General features: G+C 40.4%; 1 long non-coding RNA gene across 3 annotated transcripts in view; it reads left to right on the top strand.

The window, feature by feature from the left end:
* LOC103005097 (uncharacterized) overlaps positions 1-12,804 on the top strand; it is a 228,767-nt gene that overhangs the window by 7,824 nt on the left and 208,139 nt on the right. For all 3 annotated transcript variants that reach the window (XR_451074.2, XR_009009113.1, XR_003623478.2), the window contains exon 2: positions 10,649-10,788. This is a non-coding gene — a long non-coding RNA (uncharacterized LOC103005097). The remainder of the gene's footprint in view (positions 1-10,648; positions 10,789-12,804) is intronic.

Raw genomic sequence — 12,804 nt, 5'->3', positions numbered from 1 at the left:
AGACTCTTGAATTTTAAAGGCTCTTGGGATCCCAGCAGCCAGTCCTTCCTCTTTGGGGGAAGGCAGAGGGCACAATCTTGCAAGTCTAACACAAAAGTGCCCCTTTGCCAACATTCTCCATGACTGGTAGATTGGGCAAATGTAGGGGTGTCCTAGGACAGACACTGTGAAGGTACATAGAATAATCAAATCAGGAAGTGTTGAAGTTCCCCGGAATGCTGTGTTAAAAGAATAGCAATGCATTTTGCAGACAGAGAAAATTCATTTTTTTACCAAACATTTATTCAACAAAAGGTACATACTAGAAGCTGAAAAGACAGTAATGAGCAAAACAAAAACATAGCTGATGCCATGTCTCATTGAGCTTTCAGTCTAGTGAGGGACAAAGTCATTGATCAAATAATCTAACATATAAATGTGAAATATGAAAGTGTTAACAGAGGAAACTGGGAAGTCTCAGAAGGTATGCTTGAGGGATTAAACACCAAACTTACTTCTTCACATAATGTGCCCATGCAGAAGGTATCCATAACAAGACATTAAAAAACTCATCAAAAAATCATTAGTAGAGCTCTGCTTCCAGCTAAGATGGAACAGCAGGGACTGAATTTACTCTCCCAGTGGAAACAACCAAAAAATGGACGATATCTACACAGGTTAACCCTGTGTAGGTTTCCATAACAAAGTACCACAAATTGAGTGGCTTAAAATAACAGAAATGTAGTCTCTCACAGTCCTGGAGGGTAGCAGTCCAAGATCAAGGGCATCCTTCTGGAGACTCTGAAAGAGAGTGTGTCCCATGCCTCTCTCCTAGCTTCTGGTGCCTCCAGCTATCCTTGCCAGTCCTTGGCTTGTAGATGTGTCACTCTGACCTCTGCCTCCATCATCACAAAGCGTTCTCCCTGTGCGTCTTCTAAATCCTCCGTTTTCTTTCTTAGAGGACAAGACATCAGTCACTGGATTAAGGTCCACCCTAGCTCAGTATGACCTCATTGTAACTAACTACAAAGACTCTATTCCAAATAAAGTCACATTCTGGGACTTTAGGGGTCAAGACTTCAACATATCTTTTGGGGGGCACAATTCAACCCATAACACTCCCCATTGTAGGAGATCAGGTGGTGGGCTTCACTGAACTCTTCCAAGTCCCTGGTTTTTCCCAAGTCAAGGAGCACTGGCACCTTGCCTTTCAAGTCTTCTCGTTTTGGAATCTAAATCTTCTGGCAAACATATTCAACTACTGTACCCTTTTCTATGACTATACTCACACGCGTCAATATATTTCACCTTTGAGTACTCCCTTGAAAAAAAACATTAAAACATCTCCCAGTGTTCCACCCTTAACCCACAAGTGTCTTTAAAATCTGCCACTCAGTTTTAAGTCTGTTTTACAGGGATTTAGGAATGTAGTCACTTTCTAGTTTGTCTTTAAAAGCCCAAACTAAAACTTGAAAGAAAACCTAGAGTATAAGGATAACCTTCCAAATACTTAGCAAATTACATTTTTGTTAAGTATCCCTCATTTTCTCATGCAGATACATGAACACACATGTCTTATCATGGATTTATAGTCTTTGCTGCTCTAAGCCAGGGATCGCCCATGTGTGCAGGAGTGTGTGTTGGCAGCAGTGGCCTCACACAGATTTCACGTCCCTTTCCCTATTTTATAGTTAAAATGCCAGTACCATCAGGTGGGTAGAGTTCTGAGTAAATAGCCTTTCAAACATAAGCCAAATTTCTACTGTTGTTTTGTGAGTGAGCCCTGTGTCTATTGGGAACTACAGGGTGGCTCAAGTGCTTGACTATATTTCTTCTGCAGATGTCACACCTTGTCACCACCCACCCCCGCCTCGGTAAGAACACCCTGCAGGCATTTGTTCCCTTTGAGTAAATGCCACTCTCCAAAGAGCCTTTCTACAGGATAAAACATGTTTCGCACAAAGTCCATGCCTGATTCAATGAAGGGGCATAAAGAACATTCTTCCCAGAGGTAAATGAATGATCTAAAGTGTAGAGGATACAAAGTTTTGTGGTTTTTTTCCCACTGGCTGCATCTTATCAAAGTGAAGATTCCTATTGCTGAATCATTAACAGCTGATGGTGTGCATTACAGAGTGGAAAGAAGAAAAAGGAGAACTAATAAGTGTTTTGGTCCACAGACACGGGAGTCTTTCCTTTTACAACAGAGTGAAAGAGACAGGAAAGAGATGTAATTTTCTGTATTTCTTTACTCTTTGCCTGGGGCAGTGCAGCCCCTGCCTTTGAACAAGGTCAGGTGCATTGTGCGTGCCCATGGTTTGAAGAGCATTGAAAGATTCCTGGAGGGTGTGTATCCCCAAGAACAAATGGCTCTGTGGGGGAGGAGAAGGGACCCCACACAGACTGCCTCTTTATCTCCCCAAAGTAGAAGCCCTGCAGGCTCTTAACTAGCTGGGGTGGGTTAACACCTGCCTGGAGAAAGAATGTACTCGCTCTCTGGTCACAGGTAGCTGATTTCCTGATGGGCAGGGCTGGAGGCCCTTTTCTCTCTCCATCTCACTGGGAATTTTTCTGTCTCCGTCTCACTGGAAAATGGATAGTAGACAACTATGCAATGTTTCCAAGTTGAAAGATCAGGAGGCACTAACTCTCAAAGCACATAGCAAGAAAGGAAAAACCTGAAAATATCAAATGTGCACATATTTGTATTGATATATTGAATATAGCTGTCCATTTTTGTATTTCAACATTATTTTGGGATATATAAGTATTTTTGCTGTGTCATGATACAGTCGATGGAGGAATTAAGGAGATTTGAGATGGGTGGGGTAAATCAGTGTGGTAATTGGTGTTTATTGAGGTTTTCTGTGTGTGGCTATTAGAAAATGTGTCATTTTGGTTAATACTTTAATGATAAATCATGGTCTCTTCTGTTAGGCGGTTAGCAGATTATCTTGGAGAACAGGACATGCACACACATAACATTTCTAACAAATCAATAAGTACCAACTTGTATAACATACCACAAGCATTAATAGAAGATTTAAATGCTCAGGCTCTGTCAAGTGGAAGAGTAAATAGGAGTCAGTCATGATAGGGGGTGTGGATCTTACTCCGGAGACTTGGGGTTGGAAAAAATATCATTTCTTTACCATTTTCAAATGAATTAATTCAGATTTTTATCATGATCAAGAGGCAGTGAGTTCACCTTCCTACTCTGAACGCATAGCAATGACAGATGAAATACTTAAAAGGCAGGAAGAAAGAGACAGAGAAAGAGAGAGAAAGAAAGAAGAAGGAAGGGAGGGAGGCAGGGAAGAAACCAGGAAGACCCAACCAGGCTCTGGTATAAGATAAGATCTCGTGGACCAGGCATAAAGGGAAAACACAAACTGGGTTGTCTGGGCTCTGGAAGTAGGCACCAGTGACTGGGAGCTTGATCCCTGTGGGACAAGGGGTTCTAAATGTGAATGAGACGTGGAGCAGGGCCAGGCTTCCTGTTTGATGCCAGAGGCAGACAGTGCTTTCACTCTGCTGGGACTATGGCTTCAGATGAAGAACTCTAAGCCTGGGGAGACAAGGCACAAAGACAATGTGTTACTCTCAGGAACTGAGCCAACTACCCACTCTGTAAATGGATCGGCCATACCCCTCGATGGCCCCTAGGGGCAGTACATCCTACGCTCAACTGTAAAACCTGGTTCTGGTTTAGGAATAGGAGGGCTGGGCTAGGCAGTCAACCTGTCAGGAAGGGAAAAATTTGGAGGGAATACTCAAAATAAGCCTGCAAACCAAAATTCCAAAACAGAGGAAGAAAGGCTAATTTCTCGCAGGACAGCCAAGAAACAAAAGACTTGGAAGAATAGTTCACTCCAAATGAAACGCATCTTAGAGAATCGTCTGAAAAGATGTCAGCATAAATTTGTTGAGGTTGTTCAAAGAGATAAAGGCATTGACGATTAAAGAAATAAATTATGGAACAGAAATAGGCACAAATAAAATGAAAATGAAACAAATTAAATCATACCCTAAGCTAGAAGGGCTGGGAAGCCGACCTTGATCATAATCAGACTCCTTCACCTACTGAATACCAAGGAAGCTGAGGCTTCTGTAACGTTATAAGATGAATGGAAGAGCTCTACCGTTAGTCCATCCCGGTCATTGCTAATATTCTCTTGTCCAGGCCTTTATGTTCCCCATGATGACTTGGCTGCTTGAGTTACGGGGCAGGGATCACGCTGAAGCTGAGAGACTCCTGTCTAGGGCTGAGCCTTCCTGGCTGGCATCCCCTCAGAAGTCATGTCACTGAACAGAATGCCACCGATGAGGACACTGGTCCTACCACTCCGGACATTCCTATCACTTCTGTGTTTAAAACGCACAGGTTCTCAGGCCCTACCCAGAAATTTTGATTCCCTAGATCTGGGTCAGGGCTTAGAAATTAGTGTTTCTAACAGGCTCCCTTATGATTCCTATGCGGCAGACCCAGCATTTGGTGAACACTGTTATTATTTACAGTCCTCATCTGTCAAGTGATGAAACCAGGCAGGACCAGAAAGAACAATGCTGGCCCAGGTCACACAGCTAACTGTAGCCAGAATAAAGCCCAATCCTTTCTTCTGCTTATTTTGGGTTTAATTCCCTCTTCCTTTTCTAGTTTCTTAGGTAGAAGCTGAAGTTGTTGATTTGAGATCTTTCTTCTGTTCTAATATAGGGGTTTAGTGCTATAAAGTTCCTCTTAAGTTCTGCCTTAGTGGAATTGTACAAATTCTGATATGTTGTGTTCATTTTCATTCAGTTCAAAGTACTTTGTAATTTCCCTTTTGAATTCTTCTTTGATCCATGGGTAACAAAGAAGCATGTTATTTATTTTCCAAATATTTGGAGATTGGCTGGCTATCCAGATAATACCAGGGTTATCAATACCTGGTTTTGATTTCTATTTTAATTCCTTTGTGGTCAGAGAATACACTGTGTGTGACTTGAATCCTTCTTAATTTATTGAGATTTGCGTTATACCCAGAATACGATCTCTGTTGGCAAATGTTCTGTGTGCCCTTGAGAAGAATGTGTATTCTGCTGTAGATGGGTGGAGTGTTCTGTAAACGTCAGTCAGGTCATTTGGGTTGGGAGTGGTGTTCAAGTTTTATGGCTGATTTTCTGCTCGCTTGATCTATCAATTACTGAGAGAAGGATGGTGAAATCTGCAACCACAGTTGTGGGTTTTTCTATTTCTCCTTGTGGTTCTATCAGTTTTGGCTTCATGTGTTTTGAAGCTTTGTTATTAGGTGTATAAATGTTTAGAGTTGATATAGTCTCTTGTTGAATTGACCCTTTTATCAGTATGAAATGGACTTCTAAAAAAATCCCTGATAATATTCTCTGTTGTGATACCTACTTTGTCTAATATTAATACAGCCAGTCCAGCTTTCTTATAATTAATATGGCATATCTTTGTTCACCCTTTTACTTTTAACCCATTAGTGTCTTTATCTTTAAAGTGGTTTTCTTACAGACAGCATATAGTTGGGTCTTGTTTGTTTTATCCAATCTGATCATCTCTACCTTTTAATTGGGATGTTTAGTTTATTTTTATTTAAGTTGATTATTGATATGGTTAGGTTTAAAATCTATAAACTTGCTATTTGCTTTCTATTTGTCCCTTTTTCCTTTTTCTTCTTTTCTGCCTTCTCTCAGATTATTTGTTTCTTTTTTTAAACTGTATTCAGCATTTTTTTAAAATAAATTTATTTATTTATTTATTTATTTTTGGCTATGTTGGGTCTTCGTTTCTGTGCAAGGGCTTTCTCCAGTTGCGGCGAGCGGGGGCCACTCTTCATCGTGGTGTGCAGACCTCTCACTGTCGCGGCCTCTCCCGTTGCAGAGCACAGGCTCCAGACGCACAGGCTCAGTAGTTGTGGCTCACAGGCCCAGTTGCTCCACGGCATGTGGGATCTTCCTGGACCGGGGCATGAACCCGTGTCCCCTGCATTAGCAGGCGGATTCCTAACCACTGCGCCACCAGGGAAGCCCAGATTATTTGTTATGATACCACTTTATCTTTCCTCTTCGCTTATTTAGATATATTCCCTTGTTTCATTTTTTGAAGGTTTCTTTAGGGTTCATAGCATACATCTTTCACTTATCAAAGTCCACCTTGAATCGATATAATACTATTTTATGTATAAGAACATTAACAAAAGCAGTTTTATTTTTTTCCCCCTCCCAGGCTTTGGGCTATTGTTGTCATATATTGTACTTTTACCTGTATTAAAAACCCCACATTATGCTATTTTTGTTGAGTCAATTATTCATTAAAAATATATAAATAATAAGAAAAAAACATTATATACTTAACCCATGTAGCTACCATTTTTGGTGCTCTTCATTCCTTTGTGTAGATCCGTAGTTCTACCTAATATCATTTTCCTTCTGTCTAAAAGACTTCCTATAATATTTTTTGTACGGTGGTTCTACTGGTGATGAATTCTTTCCCATCTTTGCATGTCTAAAAGAAAACTATTTTTTGAAAGATATTTTTGTCATATAGAGAATTCAAAGTAGACGGTTTTTCTTTTAGCACTTTAAGTATATTTCTCCACTGTCTTCTCACTTGAATTTTTCCCATGAGAAATTCATTGTCATCTTATCCTTGATCCTCTGTATGTAATGTGTCTTTATTCCCTGGCTGTTTCTAAGATTTTATCTTTATCACTGGTTTTGACCATTTTGATTATTATGTGCCTTAGAGTAGTTCTATTTCTGTTTCTTGTGCTTTTGATTCTTTGAGCTCCTTGCATTTGTGGCTTTATAGTTTTCACAAAATTTGGAAAATTCTCGTCCATTATCCCTTCAAATATTTTTTTGTCTCCTCCCCTGCCCTTCAGGGACTATAATAGCTAGACAGCTTGAAGTGTTCCCACAGCCCCCTGAAGCTCTGTTCACTACTTTAATCCTTTTTTCCCCCTCTATGTTTCATTCAGAGTGGCTTCTGTCTCTTTGTCTTCAGGTTCATTAGTCATTTCTTCTATAATGTCCAATATGACATTAGTCCTTCCCAGTACATTTCTCACCTCAGCCATTGTAGTTTTCATCTCTAGGAGTTCAATTTGCATCTTTTTCATGTTTCACTTCTCTACTTACAATCTTTAGTTTTTCCTCTAGCATTTTGAACATATGGAATACGGTTATAATAACTGATTTAATATCCTTGTGAACAAATTCTGTAATTGTGTCAGTTCTGGATTGGTTTTGATTGATCTATTTTTTCCTCTTCATTATGCTTCTTTGCATTCCTGGTAATTTTTGACTGGATACCATAAATTGGAATTTTACTCTCTTTGGTTCTGGCCATAATTTCTTTTTTTTTTTTTTTAAAGTTCTTTGCTGTTTTCTGAAATTCAAATTTTACTAGGTATCCTCTATTTTTTTCTTTTTTTAAGTAACTTTTTAAAATTATTTATTTATTTATTTATTTATTTATTTATGGCTGTGTTGGGTCTTCGTTTCTGTGCGAGGGCTTTCTCCAGCTGCGGCAAGCGGGGGCCACTCCTCATCGCTGTGCGCGGACCTCTCACCATCGCGACCTCCCCTGTTGCAGAGCACAGGATCCAGACGCGCAGGCTCAGTAATCGTGGCTCACGGGCCCAGTTGCTCCGCAGCATGTGGGATCTTTCCAGACCAGGGCTCGAACCCGTGTTCCCTGCATTGGCAGGCAGATTCTCAACCACTGCGCCACCAGGGAAGCCCCATAATTTCTTTTTAAATAAATATTCTTGAACTTTGTTCTGGGATGCAGTTGGGTTACCTGGAAACAGAATGATCCTCTCAGGTCTTCCTTTTAACCTTTGTTAGATGAGACCAGAGTAGAGTTTAGTCTAGGACTAACTTTTCCCACTGTTGAGGCAATACCCTTCTGTATACCTGATGCCCTGTGAATTACGAGACCTACGTGGTGAGAATAGGCACTATTTCCTGCCCTTTATGATCCCCGCTGATTGTTCCCTCTAATACTTTCAGATGGTTCTTTCCCCAGACTTGATAGTTTCCTCACCTGCATGCATGATCAGTACTCAGCTGAATACTGGAGAGAAACCTTCAGATCTAGAGTTTTCTCTCTGTACAGCTGTTCACTCTCCAGCACCCTGGCTTCCGCTGACTCCCAGTTCCAATTCCTCAACCCAGGGAAACTGCGAGGCTCTGCCGGGATTCCCCTTCCCTGTACCACAACTGGAAACAAATGAAGTGAACCCTACAATTGCCCCAGCTTATTGTTTAGAAAGATCTGGAAACTCTAGGCAATAAGCTAGGGCAATTGTAGAGTTCACCGCATTTGTTTCCTCTCTCTGGGGTACCACTGCCTTCATTGCCTGATGTCCAACGTCTTGAAAATTCTTGCTTGTATATTTTGTTCGTGTATTTAGTTGTTTCAGGTAGGAGGGTAAATCTGCTCCCTGTTATTTCATCTTGACCAAAAGCAGACGTCTCCTCAAATACTTGTTAAAGTGAAGAGTGGAGTTTATACAAATGAAAGTATTACAAAATTACTGGCCTGATATCCCATGAATATGGCAAAAATCATGAAAGTGCTTTGTAAATAACCGAAGTCTAGAAAATACAGTACCTGTTCACTCCAAATCATTCACTACACAAGGGAAGTAACTGAGGCCTGCATGGGCCAAGAGATGCAGTAAAGCTCACACAATTCCTTAGTGCGAGAAGTAAAACCAAGTTCATCTTTCTCTCCCTGTGTCCAGTATTCTTGCCAATATTCCACGGTTTCAAGCTACCCCAAACCTGCTCATTAACAAGGAGAAATTTCATATTCATATAAAATATACCTGATCAAATCATAATGCCTTTGCATTTGGAAGCCATGAAAAACAGCCACTGGTTTAATTTACTTGTATCATTAGAAAAACTTTTTTTCAACCTCCTTATAGACACATTCCTTCCACAGAAATGAAATATGTTTGCGGTTCACCTGGAGAGGAAAGGATTGCTGTGCCGTGTTAAGTGATAGAACCTGACACTGGCTTAAGGCCGTTGCCCCTTGTAAACTGCTGTTTTTATGAGGAGCAGGACAAGTCAATTGCCACAGAAAGCATACATCTGACCACTAGCTCTCCATCTGTACAGGTCCTTTAATCTATTAGGCACCATAGGTTTGATCTTGTGGGGCCTTCAAAATGTCCAAGGATCTGTGGAAATATTAGAGGTATGGGGGAAAATTGATTGGTTCCAAATATTAAAAAGAAAATCACAAAATTAAAACGAATGTTTTTATCTTTAAAAATGCAACATGGGAACCTGCGACTGCAAGTCAACTCTTACATTTCTATATGCATTTAATTAAATGTGGTTATCAGTTCATTTTAATATACTTGATATGATGTGAGTGAGAAATTCACAAGAGTGCTCATGGCCACTAAAGGTCTTTAAAATGCCCCATATTTAGTGACTGAAATTCCAGAGACGTATTCAGTATTGCTTGTCACCTTTGCTTGGAAATAGTGATGAATTCCACGATATCCAAGTTTAGTTACGGTTTTTCTTTTTTCATTTTACCAAATGCGAGTGTGGCTTTAGTAATTCCTAATTGGTTTGCATTTTTGCTTGTTAAATTTGCTTTGCCTGTGAAGCCAGTTCTCAAACAAGATCAGAGAAATCCATATCCCAACAGAAATAGGTCTTTTTTTCAGTGATCTTCTGTTGAAGACTTGTAACCGATCTTAATTACCCCATGGCATCTGGAATGCAATAGCATTTATATTTCTTAATTTTTCTAAATAAAATTAGAGCTGCTTCCAACACTCCACCATGGTTAATGAGAAGTTTGTTTATCAGGGCTTCATCACCACTCTTGGATCTTACAAGAACGCCAGGCTTGCGTCATCCAGGAAAATGGAGGATAACGCAATTGGGATGGAGTTTTTCCCTTATTTCGCAAACCTTTAAGGACACAAAAAACAACTAGCACTGCTGACAGTCCCTCAAACGATCCTTCACACCCTCACCAAACTCAGCCAAGGAAACCTTTTCTGGGACCCCCATGTTTAAGCCGCTTGGTTTCTAGTTCCACAGGCACAGAGTCACTCCCATCTGAGGTTCTGCCACCTCTAGAATACCCCATGGCAGTCACCTCCTGCCTCTGCCCAGCTTCAGGAAAAACCAGCCACACTCCAGGTTCAGGCTTCTTCCTTCTTCCACTCATGTAGAGCATCAAGTCCCCATCTGATTCTTTTTCAGGCAACGTAGCCCATGCCCTTGATGGAACTAGCACAGTGTTTCTCATAGTGTGATCCAAAGAAAGCTGGTGATCCCTGGTACCCCATCAAATAATCTGCTTGTGCTTTACCAGTTTCAGACGAAAAACAGCATCCAAGCAATTTTGTTCCCCTCCACTTCACAAATTGGAAATGTAAGATCACGCATGAATTTTACAGAAATCCCTTTATCAGGTCCTTAACAATAAGCCCAAGCTTACCATGAAGCCCCTGATGGAATAGGTGCCAAAGGGAATGAGATGAGACAGAGTCTAAGAAAAGACTAGTGTAAGAGCTAAGACTTTGGGGGTCTTGTTGATAGCATTAACTAATGAGAACTCTTCCAACGGGCTGCCCCATTCTCCTTTAACCGTGTTACTCATATTGCTCTTTGTTTTTTTCAGCTTCCCTAATGAATAGAGTGCAAAACAGCTGAAGAAGCAGCCTTATTGCTCAAAAGGAAATGTTGATACATCTCGGGGCTTTGAGCATGGGAGATGAAGGGCCCAGCTTTATGCCACTTAATGTAGTAACATGGTTGATGGTAAGTGAAATCATGTAACAGAAATCTACTTTTTTAAAAAAGCCCCCTGACACTAGTCCTCATGAACATTGTGAGACATTTTAGGAAAAGCTAGGAAACATTTGTAAGAGAGGAGAAGGAGTTTAGTCAGTGGGATAAAAGCAATCTTGTAAAAGCTTAAATTTGCACCTCTTTTCCCACGGTAAACCTTCCCAGGAACATTCAAATTCCACCTAACACATTACAGAAGTATTGGTATATTCCTTTTCTTCCAGACATTAAGGTAACTAATAGATCTGACATCAAGAATAAGAAACTACCTGCAGAGCAATGCAATACAACCAAGAACAAGATTTTTTTTTTAATTGGGGTATAGTTGTTTTACAGTGTTGTGTTCGTTTCTACTGTACAGTGAAGTGGAGTTCCCTGTGCTGTACAGCAGCAGGGAACTCATTAGATATCTATTTTATACATATTAGTGTATATATGTCAATCCCAATCTCCCAGTTCATCCCACCCACCCACCCCCGCTTTCCCCCCTTGGTGTCCATACATTTGTTCTCTACATCTGTGTCTCTATTTCTGTCTTGCACACAGGTTCATCTGTACCATTTTTCTAGGTTCCACATATATGCGTTAATATACGATATTTGGTTTTCTCTTTCTGACTTACTGCACTCTGTATGACAGTCTCTAGGTCCATCCACGTCTCTACAAATGACCCTATTTCGAAGAACGAGATTTTTTAAATGCTGCTTTCTCCTCAGTTCCCTAGCAAGCGGCACCATAGTCGTCCCTCTGTAACTGCTTTTGCCTTTTTAATCCATCCTATGCAATTGACATCTCATCCTACCCAACTCTGTTCTCTATACTTGATTCTTTAGCACTTTGTCAGTTTAAAATACAGTTAATTATCACATTGTCTTCTCGCTAATTGCTATTTGAGATTATTTTGTTTCCCTAACTAAATTTTAAACGTCTTATGAACAAAAAGTATTGAAACTTTTTGGCATACCATAATAACTAAAGTAGGCATATGTACCTAATAGCTACACAGTTATACAATCAGTAATTACTTGACTCTTAGGTTTAAACCACACATCAAAAATAAACAAAATTGCATTACTTCTTAGGTTTTTTCCCCTCAAAACTAGATATAGCCTTAGAGGTACTGCAAAATATTAGATTATTTGTTGTGAAATCTTTTTTTTTTCTTTTAAAAGTCCCTTTTAGAATAAAGACACAGACCTACTAAAGAATGGACTTGAGGATATGGGGAGGGGGAGGGGTGAGATGTGACAGGGTGAGAGAGTGTCATGGACATATATACACTACCAAATGTAAAATAGATAGCTGGTGGGAAGCAGCCGCATAGCACAGGGAGATCAGCTCAGTGCTTTGTGACTGCCTTGGGGGGTGGGATGGGGAGGGTGGGAGGGAGGGAGATGCAGGAGGGAGGAGATATGGGAACGTGTGTATATGTGTAGCTGATTCACTTTGTTATAAAGCAGAAACTAACCAAAAAAAAAAAAAAAAGTCCCTTTTAGATGAAGTGAGAGAGTGGCATGGACATATATATGCTACCAAATGTAAAATAGATAGCTAGTGGGAAGCAGCTGCATGGCACAGGGAGATCAGCTCGGTGCTTTGTGACCACCTGAAGGGGTGGGATAGGGAGGGTGGGAGGGAGACGCAAGAGGGAGGGGATATGGGGATATATATGTGTACATGTGGCTGATTCACTTTGTTGTATGGTGGAAACTAGCACAACATTGTAAGTCAATTATACTTCAGTAAAGGTGTTTAAAAAAAAAAAAAAGTCCCTTTTAGAAAACGCTGGTCAGGAAAGTGCAATACCCCCAGAGAGATGGTGACATCACAGGACAGCAACGCTAAAATGGACTTTCGCATAGCAATGGAACTGCTTTAGTTCTAACTTGAGTTCTTAAATGGGATTGATCCGCTTAAGAAGGATAGAACCATTTCACAGGCCTGTATGGAAGAGTTAAATTTGGGGCAGGTGGAAGACTAACCACA

The sequence above is a fragment of the Balaenoptera acutorostrata genome, chromosome 8, assembly GCF_949987535.1.
Source record: "Balaenoptera acutorostrata chromosome 8, mBalAcu1.1, whole genome shotgun sequence".
NCBI classification, from domain to species: Eukaryota; Metazoa; Chordata; class Mammalia; order Artiodactyla; family Balaenopteridae; genus Balaenoptera; species Balaenoptera acutorostrata.
The sequence above is the reverse complement of the archived record's forward strand: the minus strand, read 5'-3'. Positions and strand labels throughout refer to the sequence as shown.